At 38.8% G+C, this 19,007-nt stretch overlaps 1 long non-coding RNA gene and 2 other non-coding genes across 15 annotated transcripts in view; all 3 read left to right on the forward strand.

Annotated features, from left to right (window-relative positions):
• Positions 1–19,007, forward strand: part of LOC112657025 (uncharacterized) — a 107,058-nt gene that overhangs the window by 10,211 nt on the left and 77,840 nt on the right. For all 13 annotated transcript variants that reach the window (XR_007412562.1, XR_007412568.1, XR_007412569.1 and 10 more), the window contains 6 exons: positions 1,256–1,322; positions 2,097–2,169; positions 5,047–5,118; positions 7,997–8,086; positions 11,849–11,927; positions 16,553–16,639. This is a non-coding gene — a long non-coding RNA (uncharacterized LOC112657025). The remainder of the gene's footprint in view (positions 1–1,255; positions 1,323–2,096; positions 2,170–5,046; positions 5,119–7,996; positions 8,087–11,848; positions 11,928–16,552; positions 16,640–19,007) is intronic.
• LOC112658178 (small nucleolar RNA SNORD113/SNORD114 family) lies at positions 15,236–15,307 on the forward strand. The gene has a single exon (XR_003135573.1). It is a non-coding gene; the product is annotated as a small nucleolar RNA SNORD113/SNORD114 family (small nucleolar RNA).
• On the forward strand, positions 17,348–17,419 carry LOC112658173 (small nucleolar RNA SNORD113/SNORD114 family). The gene has a single exon (XR_003135569.1). It is a non-coding gene; the product is annotated as a small nucleolar RNA SNORD113/SNORD114 family (small nucleolar RNA).

Below are 19,007 nucleotides of genomic sequence, written 5' to 3' on the forward strand. Positions count from 1 at the left end.
GAAATGGATTGGACCTGGGGTTGAGAGTTAGTCACTTTGCGGTGGGTGATGTGGCTGATGGGGGAAGGGGGGCTGAGGTCGGGAGAGCAGCTTGGCACACAGTTTCAGGGCAAAAGCACTGATTCTTTTCCTTCCCAAAAGGCAATTAAAAAAAAAGGAGAAAAAAAAAAAAAAGACATTTCAAAGCTAGACAGCTCAATCCTTACCAGCCAAGCTGGTCTCAGGAGGGACTCATCAGGTGGGCAGCTCTGCCTTGGAGCAGAGAGGTGCTGGCTGGTCCTTTTAGAGCAAGTGAAAAGGTTGCCAAGGGCCAGGATGGCTTAGGGAGTGGGGACAGACCAGGAGGGCCAGGGCCAGGTGTGTGTGTGTGTGTGTGTGTGTGTGTGTGCATGGGGGTTCTGAGGGGGGCAGGAGGGCCATGGAGGGGGCTGGAGGGCCTGGGGGAAACATGGAGCATCTGAAGGAGGCAGGAGGTCCATAGAGGGGGCTGGAGGGCCTGAGGGGCCCAAGGGGGTGTCTGAGGGAGGCAGGAGGGCCATGGAGGGGGCTGGAGGGCCTGGGGGGGGGACCAAGGGGGCATCTGAGGAAGGCGGGAGGGCCTAGGGGTGGCTGGTGGGCACCTAATTCCTTAACATCTTGCACCTTTGCACTTTGTCCTTAATCCTCTCAACTTAGAATGGCTTGCTCCCACCAGCCCTGGCTCCTTTCTTGTACCCTCTCCACTTGGAGGCATTCATTCCGATGAATCAGCTCCCTGATACCCACCTCCCCCCACCCCCCCAACATTTAGTTTGGACGCTAGGCCTCTTTGCTTTTTTCAGTGGGCTCTCTCCTACCCCCTCACCTCCTGCACTTCATTTTTACCTGTTGATCTTTAAAACCTTCAATTATGTAAAATTTGAAATAACACAAAAGTAGAGAAAGTAATACATATTCCCATCACAATTTACACAGTTTTCATGTTGCTGCCACCCAGGTGCCGACAGCTCTCAGCCCCCCATATCCTGTCAGAGCTGTGTACTGTCCTCCTTCCACTTCCACCCAGGACTATTTTGAAGCAAATTCCAGACACCATATTGTTTCCTCTGAGCATATTTCAGTGCCTTTCTCTAAAAAAGAAGGACTCTTTTCTGTTTTAAAAACATAACCACAATGCCACTTTCACAGTTAAAAAATTAACAGCGTTTCCTTAATGTCATCCAGCATCTATTCAGCATTCAAATATCCCCAATTGACTCATAAATTTCTTTTACAGTTGGCTTGTTCAAGTCAGTGTCCAAATTCTTACCTGCAGTTTCAAGGGGGCACTGGGATGTCAGCAGGTAAGTGGAGCTACAAATTCCTGGGTCTGACTGTATACCCTCACCTTAAGTGAGTAACCCACCCTCAGTAAAGGTGGGTTTTCTTACTAAAAATGAGGAAACTCCTGAGTCTCTCCGAGGATCATTTAGAGGATTAGAGACAGTGCATGTGAAGCCCCCAGCCCTATTTCTAATACATGACAGACACTCAACAAACAGTAGGTGCTAGAATAGTTTTTTTTTTTTTTTCTGGAAACATTTAAAGGGGAGCTGGGCTAGGGTAGGCAACACAGAACTGGCTATCATCCACAAAACAAAAGGTTCTGGTGGTCCAGGCCCCCTGAGTGATTAAGACCGTACGTGTAGCACATCTCAACAAGGGCAGTCTGCAGTCTGAGGGCTGGGACCTCCGGGCTGGCTCAGAACTGTCACCCAACAGCAGACAGCAACCAACCTGGGGCCTACCAGGGACCCCGCTGGTTGCCGATCCACTAGATGGCACTCTCTGCTGTGAGTCCAGGAGGGACCACTACCCCAAACTGCTCTGGCCACTGCCCAACCCCTGGTGCTGCAGGGGGATGCACACCACTGAAACACTGCAGGTAATTTCTAGAAAATCATTTCTCAATATGACACGTGAGACGTACTGGTTTTCTCCCTGTATATACCCCAGCCCGATTGCAGAAGCAGAGGGAATGAACATTTAATGATCATTTGCTCAGGCCAGGCCTTGGTATGTCCACTCTCTCTTTAAATCCTCACCCCAGCTATGACTGATTTCCCTTTATTTTACAGATGAGAGGACTCTGAGAAGCTAATGACTTGTCCAAGGTCAGCTAGGAAGCAAGACCCAGGATTCCCAATCCAGGTTTGTCTGATTCCTGTGTATAATATGGAGAGGTGGAAGGATGGATGTCCGGTCTGATGGATGGATGCTTGCCTCAATGAGGCATCAGCAGATGGAGAGATGGTGTGGTGGCTGATGCATGCTGGTGAGATGGGGGAATGAATTCAAGTGCAGAGGGTGGCTAGATGGATGAGTGAGAGAGAAGAGCCGGTTTCTCACCAACATCAAAGGCTTCCTTGGTCTCTGAAGAGATGTTTCCTCTGAATGGAGCTTGGTGGCGAAGCTCCTGCCTTTTGTTCTGCCTCTGTGCGTCCTGACTGGCTCAGGTGGCTCTGGGACAACAGGTGGGCTGCCAGGTCCCAGGGACCAAGCCCCAGCTGTGCTGCTGGAGCGTCTCAGCAGCAACTCTCGCTCCCAGCAGTTTTCACACTGCACTGAGAAACAGCAGGCAGCCTCCCTCCTCTGGCTCTCCTGGATGACTAAGCCCTGAGCCCAACCGCATGCTCAGTCCTTTTGTAGCCACTTGGCATAATTTTATCTCCTTTGAATCATCACAGTGACCCCCCCATGTTAGCAACTACCATCCTCAATTAAGATACAAGAAAATTAAGGCTTAGGAATGCCAAGGGATTGGCCCCAAATCATATAGGGAACAATACAGAACCAGGATTTGAACTCTAGTCTGCTTTTTCTTCCAAACACATACCCTCTTCCCATTTCTTTTTTCTCTAAGACCGTGTCTGAAAAAAAATTCACTCCTTGGGGTTAACCCATGTTAGTATTGCCCTCCTGATCTGTCAGGGGGCTAGACCTCAGCCCCCAGACTCTAAATTTATTTCTCAAGTAACACCTTCCCTAGTTTGTCCTATTTGTGACTATCATACATATAAGGGTCAAGTATACCATTGACATCTTGCAGTATAATTAATCAAGTTAAATTTTTGGTATTTCCTATGATGACTGAATACTAAGGCAAGTAGATATAAAAAATTACTCTAGGGCCTGAAGGAGTACAAGGCATCGAGAGAGAGAGAGTCAGACAGAGGGCAGAAGGGCAAATCAGCAAGCCTTTCTGAAGGCCTGACTCAAAATCAGCAGATAGGTTTTGATGCCTTGCATATGGGCTAAATCGTGTTAGACACATCCCAGATGCTCATGTTTAATTCTCGAGTCTGCCATTTATTAGTTTTGTGAGTATTTAATCTCTGTGCCTCAGTTTCCTCAGTTGCAATATGGGGATACCAACAGTACCTTATTAATGGGTACTTGAAGATTAAAAGAATTAAACATTTAGAGCTTAAAACAATGTTTCCCATATGGTTAACATCAATAAATACTCTATTATAGTTAAAATTAAAATTGTCATAACTATTTTTATTGAGATGGTATTAATATCTCTGACTGCTTAAAAATCATTATCCGTGTTTTATAGATAGCTGAACAGGTGCTCAGAGAGGTGTATGAGTTTGCTTTTGGAGAGGGAGTCCATGAAATAGAAACACATATATAAATTTAAGACTACAAGATTTTAGCTCTAGTTAGGGAAATGAGAATTATACATACCAAATGGACGCGATCCATCTAATGAAATATTAAGCCTTAGAATAGGTGAAACTCCCCCCAAAGGAATTTCCTTGGGAGTATTGAGAATTATAGAGAAGTTTAATGGAAGCTGAAAAGAAGTTGAATAGGTAAAGGGCAAGATGAACAATTAAGTTGTCTTGATTCAACTTCATGGCTTTTAGAAGCAGTGGGCAAGTTCCCCAAGTATTCTCATATATGTTCTTACCAAACTTCTTTTTTTTTTTTCCAAATGTCTTTCTATATCTGTTTTTTGGGGGTGGGGGAGAAAATAGTCACTTTAGAGATATTTCTTTGTTTGCTCTTTTGAGGGTGGCTAGTTGGAACAAAGAATTGTTCCACTGAGTCTTTTCTCACTTAGGGCATGAGGACTGGGTGACCTCCTTTCATTTCTGTGCATAATATTTGCAACTTAAGCCTAGGCAATGTGTAGCTGCATATGGGGGTAGTACTAGGGGAGGAGTGTGTTTGGATGCCTTACCAGCCAAATGACAGGATATGGGGTCAGCCTCTGTGCTGACTTGCTGGACGTTGGGAGCATGCTATGAATTCAGCGTTACCTGACACTGAATCTGTGCAAGTCCTGCAGGAACTGTCACCACTGCATCTTCTTTAAGAAAGGCAGTGTATTTATTCATCTATGGCTGTTAGCATATCCTGGAGATGCCCTGTGCTTCTGGGACTGCCTGTGTAGGAGGTCAGACAAGCCCTCGTACTCAGCCATACACGTGTTCACACACCTTATAGGCTGACAGTGGGGTATCAGAGAGCAAGAACTGCCACAAAAATGAGGGAATGGGGATAACTGGGTAAGACAAACTCTGGAACTCAGCACCTTCCTTACTGTGTGACCACTTGTAAGTCACTTATCCTTTCTGAGGTTCAGTTTCCTCCTTTGTAAAATGGGACTAATCATGTCTGCTCAAATATCCCCTTCTTGGTGATGCTCTCTCATTGCTGTTTGCTATCGCTCCTTCTCCTGCTTCATTTTTCTTTATAGTCCTTACACCATTATTTTCTTCATAGTCCATACACCACTATTTATTTTTAGTAGTCTGTTCTGTCTCCACCCAAGGGATGTTAGCTCTCAGATTTTATTTGTTTTGTTCATTGCTGTATCCCAGCACCTAGACCAGTACCTGGCCCAAAATGTGTGCTCAGAACTTTTGGGGGGAGGGGGAGAAGAAACAAGATGCTGTTGAATTGTACCCACCCCAGCAGACTGTCAATGCATGCCAAGCAGGCAGCATGGTGCCTGGTGCCGAGTATGCATTCAATCAATATTGGCTAATTATGATTATTATGTCTAATTCGCAGGGCTGCTGTGAGGATCAAACAAGATAATGTATGCTAAGGCATGCTGTGAACACTACGTGCTGGGTACAGGAGGTACAACATTAATGATCCTCTGATGCTTGAAGGGAACTTGCATTTAAACTTTATGCTTATCACTTCCACACCACCTGGGAGGGAGGACAGACTGGTGGATTGTTGCCACCTGAGGCTCAGAGAGGGGGTAGGGCCTCACCCAAGGCCATTTAGTGTGTTGAAGGCAAAGGCAGGAGCCTAGGTTCCCAGCCTGATGGTGTTCCCATGACTCCCTTAAGAAGGTCCCTGAGTAGATACAGTTGTGTATCTCTTACATTATGCACACATAAACACAATGTATGTCTGCTTTAAAACTTAATTTATTTGTAATTTTTCATGTCTCAAGAGTTGCACTGTGGTCAGTGTGCCAGGCACCTATCAGGCCAGTCTGGGAGGCTAGGGAGGCAACTGGCTATATTGTCAGTAAGGGTCAGAGTAGAGGCATTTGTAGTTTCTGGGAAACGATTTGATCATCAAAAATCTCCTGGCATAGACTCCCCCGAGGGCAGCCCCATTTCATGAAATGAATTTTAGTTTTCTAAAGCGCATCCCTTAGTTGGATTTCTATTTTCCAGGGCACTTGTTTAAGCTTTGATGCCGTGTCCAAAAAAGAACAGATCCCAACAATTTCCTGCCCGAGGCCCATCCTTCCCGAAACCCTCGGCTTGGCCTGAGCGTCGAGATAATTCATTTCTCTAATCAGACTGGGGGCTGTGTGGCCAGTGGGGGGTGGGTGGGGGGCGGGGTCGCGGTGGGGGGTGGCGGGGTTCAGGGTGGGAGCTGCTTGAGGAACTGTCGGTAGTTCACTGCGCCCTCACGCTGGACCCACGAGGGTGCTGCTGTCCTCAGTCTACAAATCGCACAAGTCGGGGCACAAGACAGAGAGGCCAGGTCACGTCTCTGCAGTTACACAGCTCATGAGTGCCTGCTGGGGTGGAACCTGGTCTGTCTGTCTGTCTAGCACCACAGCTCCGGCGCTGCTACAGAGGGAAGAAAGATTTGGGTGAGGGGCTCAGAGACAGGGTGGGGGTGGGGGAGCTTACCTGATTGCCTTTGGTGGGAAAATAATGAATAATTCTGCTTAGGGCATAGTGCTACAACTATCTTACAGAGGGGGAACCAGGCACAGAGAGGTTAGTTCACTTTTCTGTTGTTGTCCAGCTCGTCAGGGCTTGAGGCTGGATTCAGAGGCAGGCAGTGTGGTGTGAACAGTTGTGCGCTGGCCATTGCTGACAGTGCCTTCTGACTGTGAGCACAGAGTCATGCGAAGGAAAGATGGCACACGGAGTTCAAAGATCTTGGTTTGAGTCCTTCTACTATCCCCTGGTGGGTGTTCTCTTCACTCAGCCATGGATTCATTCTCTCCTTTGACAGAGCCCTACAGAGGTCCTGCAAGCCAGGGGCCCATGGAAAATATTTGTAAAGAATACATATATGTGATCAAACTTTATATATATATATATTATATATATATAATAGGGGCAGGGGAGGGTACTGTGGAGATTGGGGAGTGACCATTTAAATCAGAGGGCAGCAAAGGGCTGAGAGCGGGGGAAATGGAGGTAGGTGGGTGTCACGCATGGTTATTGTATAGTTTCTAAGAATCAGTAAAATAAGAGAGGGGCAACCCTGGGGCAATGGCCAGAAGCAACCCTGAACCAAGGATCGTGGTTAATTCTCCACAACCGAGGGCTATAAAGAGATGAGAGTGGTTTGTGGTTATTAATTTTATTATTAAAAATAATAAAGGATAAAGAAATAATGTAATAAAGGCCTTGAGTACAGCAATTGTGAGAATGCGTTCTGGACAAAAGATTATGATTAATTCAGGTCTGCTAACCTGACATTAACAAACAAAAAAAGGTCTAGGCTATTTTCTTCCTTTTAATGGGGCTTTGTGTTCCATAGAATGGGCACACCGGGGTTTTTCGCAGGAGATGAAAGATCTTTGTGGGGAAAGGAGCTGTAGAGGAGTGTAGGTGGGGCTTAATGGGTTTTACTGAATAGTTAAAAATGAATAAATGCATAAATAAAATTAAAGAGGTCTAAGCATGGACCGGTGATGAGGATGTGTTTTTAAACAAGGGTTATGAGTAATGTGTTGTATCCAACTGTAGTTATTAAAAAACAAAATAAAACAGAAACAAAGCCCAAAGAATTCAAGGGTGTTAGGATGGTGGGTGAAAGCATATCAACAGTTATATAAAACAGTCATTGGTCTTGGGCTGAATGGTGGATTCGAGTGTATTTGCTGTGTAGTTAAACATGAATTAGATGAGTAAATAAAATAAACGAAAGAATGAAAGAGGGCTGATCATGAACCACCAGAGACAATATTTTATGAATTATGGATTAATATTAATGCACTTATGTACAATTGTGGACCGTTTAAGACCATAAAAGAAAATAAAGCTCTTACCTCTGTGGAAAAGAAGCATTGGTATATAAATACTAATATAAGTGCTGATTGATATTTTTGTTCTGTGTTAGTGCTGACCTGATGTGTTTATTACCTTTAAAAAATTAAGTAAAAACAGTAAAAGGGAGATGTTAGGAAACAATGATGCAATTATACCTGGAATCAAAGATTGTTATTACCTCAACTCTGCATATCTGAGTCCATTAGGAAGAAGATCTGGGCTGGTTCCTTTGTGGGTAAGAAGCATAGAGACAGATGCTTGTAATGGCTGTTACTCTTACTCTTGTTTTTGATTAGGTCACCCACGTTTATTATAAGATTATTAAGTGAAAAAATATGTACAATGAGAGCTATGCTTAGGCCAATGGTGAAATCGTGTCATGAATGAAATTGTGATTAGTCTTGTGCTGTTCATCCAACGGCTGTTAAAAAATACCTGGGTTGTTTCATCCTTTTTAATACCTGCCTTGTGTTCCACAGAATGGAGGCCCCAGAGTGGGTGTAATGACACTCTGTTGATGAAGATCTTGGCTGTGACCTCGGTGGGAAATGAGCCATGGACCAACCAACGTGAGTGATGGTTGGTGTTACTGTTCTAAGGTTGGGTGGTTGGCTGATGGGTGTGTGTGTATGCATTATTAAACATGAACAGGCACAAATAAGATCAAAGATGGTCAAGCAAAGACCAATGAGGAGACTGTGCCATGAACCAAGGTGATGACTCTCATTTGGCATAACTGTCACCAAGTGAAAAAATAATATAGGGATCCCTGGGTGGCTCAGTGGTTTAGCGTCTGCCTTTGGCCCAGGGCGCGATCCTGGAGTCCCAGGATCGAGTCCCATGTCGGGCTCCTGGCATGGAGCCTGCTTCTCCCTCCTCCTGTGTCTCTGCCTCTCTCTCTCTCTCTCTCTCTCTATGTCTATCATAAATAAATAAATTAATTAAAAAAATATAACTAGATTGCTCTCCGTGTAGGAGATGAGAAAATAAAAAGAAACAATTATATTCATGTATATATATGTATATATATATATATATACATGTATATACATATATATATATATGTATATACATGTATATATATATGTGTATAACATGCATATCTCTACATAAATATAATTGTTACTTTTTCTTATTCTTAGGTTGAGTGGTGAGGTCATGTGTGTTTATTGATTTATGAAAAATAAATGAATGTGTACATAAATAAAAAAAGGTTAAGCATGGACTAATGAAGACAAGATTTGTGATTTATGATTACCCAATCCTGCAAATTTGAAGGACATTAAAACAGAAAATATATGCAATTTTATTTATTTTAATAGCATTTATATTAATTTATACACTATGGCTTATATAGACACTTCTGCATTGATAAATTTGGATGTTAACTTGGCAAAAGTGATGCTCACAGAGACATGGATATTGGTAGTTTTCTATTTATTGGGTAAGATTCACAGGTAATTTTTTATGATGTTTTGAAAAAGATAAATAAAATGAAAAAGGGCCAGGTGTAGACCAATGAGGGTAATGTTTCATAAGCGAAGGCTCGCTATTTTAATTCTACACAAGTGAAAACCATTGAAAACGATCCAGGGTGTTCAGTTTTTAAATAGTTGCTTTTTGTTGCACAAAATGGACACACCATACTGCATTTAATCATGCAATATTTGTGAGGATGTTGAATCTTATTTGGATGGATAAGGTACGTAAAGAAAATGTAAGTGATTATTGATGTTCTTAAATCATTGGCAGGGAAGTTATTCAAGAGTGTTCATAACTAAATAAATGAATGAATGAACAAATTGAGGAATAAAATAAGAGATAGCAATCATGGGCCTATGATGATAATATCTCATGATCCCAGGACTAAGATTATTCTAATTGTGTACATCTAAGATCCTTTTAAAAAAACATTTGGTTAAGGAGTAGTCAGTATTCTTGTTTTGCATGATGGTGTGTTGGATGTTGATTTTAATGCTAAAAACAAATAAATAATTACATACATACATAAAATACACGAAAGGCCAAAACACAGACTGGGGATAAGAAGGACCCAGGGATTGCAGTTAATTCATTTCTGTGCTTTTGACCTCTATCAAAATAATCTAGTCTGTTTCATTCCTTTTACCAACTACTTTTTGTTTCACTGTATATGTATATATAAACATACACACCCATAGTTTATTTAAACAATTCTCCATGGATAAAGATCTAAGATGCTAACTCTGAGCAAGGAGCACCAAGGTCGATAAAAGATAATGTCAGTGTTCTACCTGTGGAGTAAGAGATTGAATTTATGGGTTTTCATTAAAACTTCTTTAGAAATGACCAAATCAAACGAATCAGCATAGACCAATGATCAAGAACTATGATTAATGCGGTTTAATTTCATGAGAAAAAGTTCTAGACTATTCCTTAAAGATAAAGAGTATTTATTAGCATTGCCCAATAGAATTTTCTGCAGTGACAGATGTGTTTTATATAATTTGTCCTGTCCAATATGGTAGCCACTAGCTACATTTGACTTTGAGCCTGTGAAATGTAGTTAGTGTGTATGAGGAACTGAATCTTAAATTTTTATTAATTTAAATAGTCATAGGTGACTCATGGCTACTCTATTAGTTGTGTTGAGGAGTTGGGTAATGGGAATTTCTTGAATATTAAAAAGAATAAACACATAAATTAATAATACATAAATTAATAAAAGAGGATTAGTTATGGGGCCAGAGATGAGAATGCCTCATGAAACAAAAATTTTAATTAATCCAGTTCTGTGCAACTGAGATTCACAGGCATAAAAGTCTTAAGTCATGGAAAAAAGACATAGGCTTATTCATTTATTTTTATAAACTGTTTATATTACCTGGTGTGTGTGTTCCACAGTTTATGTGAACATTTCTCTAACATTGATCTTTGCATCTTGGTAGGAAAGGATTAAAAATCTATTGTCCAAGTGATAGATGGCTGAATAGTGGTTTTGTCAATATTCATTACATTATTATATTATTTAATTTAAAAATGAATAAAAATAATAGTCCATGCATGGTACAAAGATGATAATGTGGCATGGACCAAAGTTTTTGTGATTCATACAAGTCACCACAACTGTGGTCCATTAATAAAAGGTCTCTTCTCCATTTGTCACTGAGGAGCGTAGAGACAGATGTAACTAATTGTCAATATGTATAAAGAGGAGTAAGTATGGACTGATGATGAAAGTGTATCATGAACCAAATATTTATATAAGGTGATACAAGTTCATCATATAAAGGTCTTTATTTATGGATAAGGATTTCAAAGATTATTTATCTATTCTAATTATAATTTATATCCACATATGACATTCATGTATACATATGTGATCACATATGATAAAATATAACAAATAGTGTTAATTATATGTAATGAATACATAAAATTATATATATAATGTATATATAGATACAAATTAGTTTTCTTGGTGCATTTGATGGTGACTTCATGGTGATTTCATTGACTATATTATAGAAAATCAGTAAATGAAAAAATTCCTAAAAATAAAAGGAAAGAAATATATGAGTTAGTCATTGCTGTGACAGTGCTACATAACAAGTAATCCACAATTTCAGTGGCTTATAGAAGAATAATGATAACAATATTTATTTCTCATATATGAGTCTGTGGGTCTCTTACGGCAGTTACACTCCAGGCTGTGGGTTGGGTTCACATCTGCCTCATTTGCCTTGTTATTCAAGGTCCCTAGATATAGGAGCTGTAGTGTCTGGGACATCCTCTTCTTATAGTGAAAGCTTGAAGCTCCAGGGGCCAAGAAAAACCACCCAAGCACACTGAAAGCCTCCTCTGGGAGAGGCTTTAAGCCACATCCACTTATGTTGCACTGGGCAATGCAAGTCATATGACCAAGTGCAGCATCAATGGTGTAGGGAAGGTATTCCTCCCATGGAGTTTAAGGAAGGGAAAAGGAACATTTGCTGAAAAATGACATAACCTACCACATTTCTCCCAACTGGTGAGAGTATGTGGACTTCATGTCATACATAAAGTACAGTTATTCTTTCTTTGGAACAAAAGTCCATAAAGCCAGTGCTTTAGTTCAAAGTCTAGGCCATTATGATTCACTTCTGGTTTGAATGAGACTCTTCCTTATGCAGAAATTTCTAGAGATGGATTATCTGTTCTCACATGGTGAACATACTGTGTTGGAACCACTTCCACACTTCCCCGAAGCCAAGGATTATAGTTACTCTGGTATTTCACAACTAACATTCATTTAAAAGAATTTTAAATCTTAATAGCTTTCATTTTTCTTATACCTGATTTCTATTCTACAGAAAGAATGCACTAGAGCTGAATAGCCATCTGTAACAGATAAGCAACTTGCCTCTATGCGTAAGGAGCATGGAGGCTAATGTAAGTGACAAAGTTCTTGTTCTTGGTTGGGGTGGTTTGCTCATGTATGTTAACTGTATTACTTAAAAGAAACAAATAGCTTCATATATTGGTAATATCACAGGAGGCCGTGCGTAAACCAATGATGAGTGTGGTATGAACCAAAGCTTACAATGAACCCAATTCAATACAACTTAGTTCTACTAAAAATATACCAAACTTTTACTTGTGTTATTGGCATTTTATTGTTCCATTATTAAATACATCACTGCTGATTTAAACATTTTCTCATTGGTACAAAAGCTCTATGCTGTTAACTAGTCAAGAGGGTGGCCCATGGAGAGATGGACAGACACTATCAGTATTCTATTCTGGATGATGGGGAATTCATAATAATTCATTGTTTTATATTTGAAAAACAAACAAATTAAAAAAAAGAGGGCTATGAACAGGCTGGTAATGAGTGTGGGATTGATATGTATCAAGAGTTTGATAGACTTATCTGTTTTTGATCATTATAGAGAGATAGATAGTGTATTATTTCTGTGGGAAATTAGCCTGTGCACATATGCTGCCCAATAGAGTGACCACTAGCCACAGGTGGTGACTGAGCACTAGAATGCGGCTAGTGTGAATTAAGATGTGATCTATTTTGAGAATACACACCAAATTTAGAAGACCCACTCCAAAAAATAGAATATTTCATTGAAATATATTTATATAGATGACATGTTGAAATGATAGTATTTTAGGTTAAATCAATTTGGATTATATAAAATATACAATTACAATTGGTTTTACCTGTTTCTTTTTAATTTTCTAAAATGTAGATTCTAGAAAACTGAAAAGTTTATGGATGGCTTGCACTATGTCTACTGGCCAGCACTACTATGCACCAGTGGTGAAAATATTCAGGGATCTTTTCCATTATGTTTTTATGACCCATGGATATTGATTGTTTTATTATTATTACTATTTTTTCTTAATTTTTATTTATTTATGATAGTCACAGAAAGAGAGAGAGGCAGAGACACAGGCAGAGGGAGGAGCAGGCTCCATGCACCGGGAGCCCGATGTGGGATTCGATCCCGGGTCTCCAGGATCGCGCCCTGGGCCAAAGGCAGGAGCCAAACCGCTGCGCCACCCAGGGATCCCTATTAGTATTATTATTATTTTTAAATATTTTATTTATTCATGAGAGACACAGAGACAGAGATAGGCAAAGACACAGGCAGAGGGAGAAGCAGGCTCCATGCAGGGAGCCTGATACGCTCCATGCAGGGAGCCTGATACAGGACTCGATCCTGGGTCTCCAGGATCACGCCCTGGGCTGAAGGCGGCACTAAACTGCTGAGCCCCCCGGGCTGCCCTGATTGTTTTATTATTAGTCAATTAATGGATCGATGAAAAATGAGTAGCAAAAGAGAAAAATAGGAAAAAGCACACATTAAATATTAATGTGCATATTGAAGTGAGAAATATTTTAAATATTTTTTTGTGAAGCACCAAAATCCATAAAAATGATGTAAAGTGGTTAATCCCTATGGTTAATGAGCATATGAACAGATATGTGTGGTAATCAGTGGTGTTGTATTGGGTTGTTGATGTGTTGCTAGTTTTGTTTTTGTTTTGAAAGAAAATGACCTATGTGAACAAGTAGCTGATTAACTAACTAACTAGAAGAGAATCAAGCAGGGTAAGCATAGAGTGAGAGATAACATTCTGAGCAAAGGTGTTGGTTAATCCAGATGGGCACCACTGAAATCTACTGCAAAAAATATCAGGTCTCACTTTTATGGGAAATGAGCTTGACATCCGGGGTTAGAAAGATTGCAGTCTTACTCATAGACTTTTGAGGCTCACAGGTATTGATTAGGTTATTATTGCATAAGCAAATCAATGAGCAAATCATTAACCGAATGTATAAATGAATGAAAAGAGGCCAAGTATGGACTAATGATGAGTGTATCTCATGGACCAAGGATTATTATTGATATGTTTTTGAAACACTGAAGTTCATTAAAAAAATAAAGCACTGATATCCATTTCTAAAAAGGGGAAGATGAGGATCCCTGGGTGGCGCAGCGGTTTGGCGCCTGCCTTTGGCCCAGGGCACGATCCTGGAGACCCGGGATCGAATCCCACATCGGGCTCCCGGTGCATGGAGCCTGCTTCTCCCTCTGCCTGTGTCTCTGCCTCTCTCTCTCTCTCTCTCTGTGACTATCATAAAATAAAAATTAAAAAAAAAATAAAAAGGGGAAGATGAGAAATAAAGTAGAAATAAATAAGAAAATTGAAGAATACCAATGTTGAGATTATATAAGAATTATAATTAACCTAGTTTATTTATTGAGTGCATTAAAAAATAGCAAAGATCTAGTTGGTTACCTCTGGAGGTAATGAACAAGTTGACAGGTACTAGTTTTATTGAGAGTTTTTGGTCAGTTTCTTCAGATTCCAAGCTAGGGATTCTAAGGGAATGGATGAATACATTTAAATCACAATCAAATAATGAAAAGAAAGCAAATCATAGACCAGTGATGGGCATAACTCATAAAGCAAGAGTTAGGATAAATTCAGTGTTTGTTGTTAATACCCATGTAAAAAAACAAAGTCTAGGCTCCAACCTAGTTGTTTCAGGTTCATAGATAGAGTCATGTTGTATTATTTCACTTTAGGCTGCTGGTAGACTCTTGTTAATTTTCTTCTATAAGATAGTTAAATCACTAGTTAATCCACGACTATCAAATTAAATAATAAATAAAAAAAGAGATAAATACATAAAGAGACTCAGGAATGAGCACTGGTAAATGTGCCATGAAACAAAATTTTAGCTTAATCTTTGAACAAACAAGGTCCTTTTTAATAAGTGAAAGAGAAAAAAAAAGTGAAAGAGGATGCTTCATTCATTTTACCTTTTTTAATATTTCATTTTATATTCCATCATTCTTGATTTACACATTCCACCACTGAAAAAGATTTGAGTGTCTAACATGGTGATAAAGACCACAAGTAAAGATTGTTGGTGAACCGTTGGTTCCTGGATTTTCTTCATTATATGTTTAAAATTTGACCAAATTAAAGAAAGAATGCTACACATGGTTATGATAAGTATGAGTTTGCATGAAGAATGATGGATCTGTATACACAACTGTGAGTCACTGTAGTGTATTAGTTCTGGGAGAAATTAAACAAAAGACAGAAGTTAGTGATATTCTTATATCTTATTCTTGCTTTATTGTGATTCATGAATATGATCGAATAATTTTTAGTCAATGAATGAATGAATGAACAAATGTGTAAATGAATAAATTAAAAAGTCCCAAGCCTGGACCAATGATGAGTACCCTGGGGTGTCTGAACCAAGGATTTTGATTAAACCTTATAACTCTGAGGTCTATCATAAAAAACAAACCTAATTTCTTGCCTTGGTGGAACATGAATTGTGGCAGAAGTTAGGAATACAAATGCCTTGCTTGTGGCTTTGGTACATTTTAGGTACTTTTATGCACATGTAGTAGTGAATCAGTATGAGTAAAGAAAGAAATATATCCACAAATACAATGAGGGCTAGGTATTTGCCAATTATGAGTGTGTTTAATGAGAAATACATTATTATTAAAATACTTCTGAGGAGCTGAGTTCCAGCAAGTGAAGAGTGCAAGGCTTTTACTGTATTTTATCAGAAACATGTAGGCAGATGTCTGTGACCATGGGTATTACTTCTGGATTCGTGGTTGTTAATTTTATTAAGAAAAGGGAGAAAAAGAAAACATAATAAATATTGATTACAGAACTACTTAATTAAAGAAGACCAAGCATGGCCCAATGTTAATGTATTACATGAGAGGACTTGTGATTAGGTTAGTTATTCTAAATCAGTATCATTTTTAAAAAACACATCTAACTGTTTTTCTCTGGGTATTTGAGTTTATGGGAAGATATTAGTATTATTTAGGTATGTCTAGGTATGTAGTTTCAACAAATATTGATATTATTATGAAAGAAGGAAGAGATTATTTAAAAGAGGGCAAACATATTATGAGGATAAATATGTCATTAGAAGAAGTTCATTATTAATCTTTCGCTGTCATTCAGATGTCCATATAAGTAAAAGGGGTTGCTCTGCCCACTTTGGGTAAAGGGTGTAGAGGCAATTACTTGTAATAGTATTTTGCTTTTTTTTTTTTTTTGAAAAGAAGAGAAAATTCAAATAAATTATTTCATAGGCAAATAAACCCCAAACAAATAAATAAATTTATAAAATACAGTCAAGCATGGATCATTGATGAGACTATGTCAAGAATTGAAGATGTAAATTTTCCAAATTCTAATCAAGGAAGACCATACAAAAGACAATCCAGGCTTGGACCTGTGTGGCTAAGGTTTAATAGACAGAATTTGGAATAGGCATTGTTCTTAATTCTTCTACTAGGATATAGATTTAGCAGTTATCCTTATAGTACATATATTAATAATTAAAGAATTCAGTAAGGCAAAAGGTTGCCATTTGTGGGCTAAGAATGGGAATGTAATTAAAAACGAGATTTATGATAAATCTAGTACAGTAGGACTAAAGTGCCTTTAAAAAATTTTGAATCTATACTGCTTCTTCAGTTTTCTAAAATCTGCTTCTTACTCCACAGTTTCAATGTACCTAGTCTGATTTCTTCATTATCTCAAGAGGAAGATATTGACTGTCCCTTCTATGGATAAGGACCAAAGTGACTCATGTAAGTGACAGAGTTTGTGTTCTTGATTTGAAAGTAATTCATGTGGTCCATGGGATTGTTTTCAAAGGAAGAATGGCCACTGTAAACATAAGTGAAACCAAACACGCTGTGCACAAACCACAGCTGGGAGTGTGTAATGAACCGCGGATTAAGATTAGTTCATTTTAGTCTAATTGAGATCCATTGGGAACAAAATTTGAGGGTTTTCATCCATTTTCAGAGATGCTTAATATTCCATTTTATTTCTGCACCACATTCTAAGAACATTCTCTATTGATAGCTATCTAGATAGTTAAATCTTTGAGGAAGGAGCACCTGGGAAGATAGAAAGTATTGCCAGCATTCTAGTTGTGGAGAAAGTCGAAGGCAGGGTCAGTGTACTATTTTTAAAATATGAAGAAATTAAATGAAAGATGAGCAAGAGTGCAGTGAAACACATGGGATGGGTATGAAGCAAGTTTATTGATTAATCCATACGTGCAACACTGAGGTCCAATTAAAAAGAGATCTCATTTACTAGCTCTGTGGGAAATAAGCCTATAAACAGCTCCCTGCAATATTCAAAGATCTTGTTCCTAGATTTTTGTGATTCATAGGAAGTACTTTTTTTATATCAGTGAAGTCATGAATGAAGTAATCAATAAGTAATGCATAAACAATCAATACACAATGTATACATAAATAAACGAAGTAAAAGAATGTTGAGCTTGGATCAATGATGAGTAGTTCTGGGGTATATGAATCAAGAATTTTGATTAAACCCTTAACTCTGAGGTCCATATAATAACACTGTATGTTAACTATACAGGAACTGAAATTGAAAAAACAATAAAAGAGACCTAGTCGTTTTCTTTAAGGGAATAGAGTTCAAGCCCATTGGTGATCTGGTTTTGGGTCTTAGTGATTTTGTGTATGGATTGTATTGTGTAAGTGAATCAGTGAATGCATGAATAAATGAATGAAGACAAAGAAGATCACATGTAATCACTTACGAGAACTTGTCATGAAACAAGTATTATTAGTAACATATTTGTTTAACATTGAATTTCAATATAATATATACTGAATATATATTACCTATATATAGGTAAAAGCTGTTGTCCCCTTTAGAGCACATAGGAAGTCCAGACACATAGGAGCACACACAGATGTATCAACATGTGCATGTCCACAGTCTCATTGCTGGGAATTTGCTGGTTGTTAGTTTTGTTAGGAAGAAGGAAAAAAATGTTTATATAAACCAATGATTACATAACTCTAATTGAAAAGAAGCAAGAACAAGTCAGTGTTGAGGAGGTGCTATGTGACACCAGTCATGATTAATCTAATTGTGTTCCCTGAATTTTATTTGAGAGCACAAACTGAAAAGAGACAGTTATTTCTGTGGGCAGTGAGTGTGTGGGCAGTTGATAGTATGTCTAGGTGTTCAAGTATAGGGTCTATAGAATCTCAAGTAATTATATATTATTATAAGTTATTGAGTGAGTGAATATGATCAGTTTATTTTATTTTATTTTTTTAGAGGAGGAGAGGGTAGAGGGAGAGGGAGAGAGAGCATCTTAAGCAGGCTCCACACCCAGTGTGGAACCCGATGCAGGGCTCCATCTCATGACCCTGAGATCATGACCTGAGCTGAAATAAAGAGTTGGACACCTAACCAACTGGTCCACCCGGGTGCCCCAATATGATCATTTCAAACGATTACTTAAAAGAGGTAAAATTATGGACAATATGGAGCATTAACAAGTAATCTTAATCTACCCTACTGATGGCCATATAAAAAAGATGAGGTCTAGTTTCTTCCTACTTGGGTTAAGGACATAGAAACAGTTTTATGTAATGATGGTATTTCAGTTCTGGGTTTCAGTTGGAAAGTTTACTATTATATACTGTATATACATAATTTTACCATATTATCTATTTACATTATATGTGTATAATGCTGTGAAACATGAATTTTCATATATTATGTATGCTTTTAGAGAAATAAATAGATGATCACATTATTCCATTGGTAATTAGATAAATAAGTGATAAAACTAAGACTATTGAGAATGTGCCATGATGCCAGGTTCTAAATCCATACAATTCTTCACGAGTCAGGAAAATAATTACTAGGCTATCAAGAGTAGGGAATATAATGGTTACAAGCCTTTTTCTTGAGTCAAGTCTCAGATTCCATGATGTTTACTACATTGCCAAAAATTAAAAATAAAATGAACTGATAAAAAGAAGTACGGTTTTTGCGCCAACACTGGGAATGTGATACAATCCAGCTTTATCATTAATCAGGCAATGTAAAACTCACGTCCACTTAGACACATTTAATAGAGACTGTTTAGAATTGGCTTTTTCACTTAAAGCAAGA

This window comes from Canis lupus, chromosome 8 (assembly GCF_003254725.2).
Source record: "Canis lupus dingo isolate Sandy chromosome 8, ASM325472v2, whole genome shotgun sequence".
NCBI classification, from domain to species: domain Eukaryota; kingdom Metazoa; phylum Chordata; class Mammalia; order Carnivora; family Canidae; genus Canis; species Canis lupus.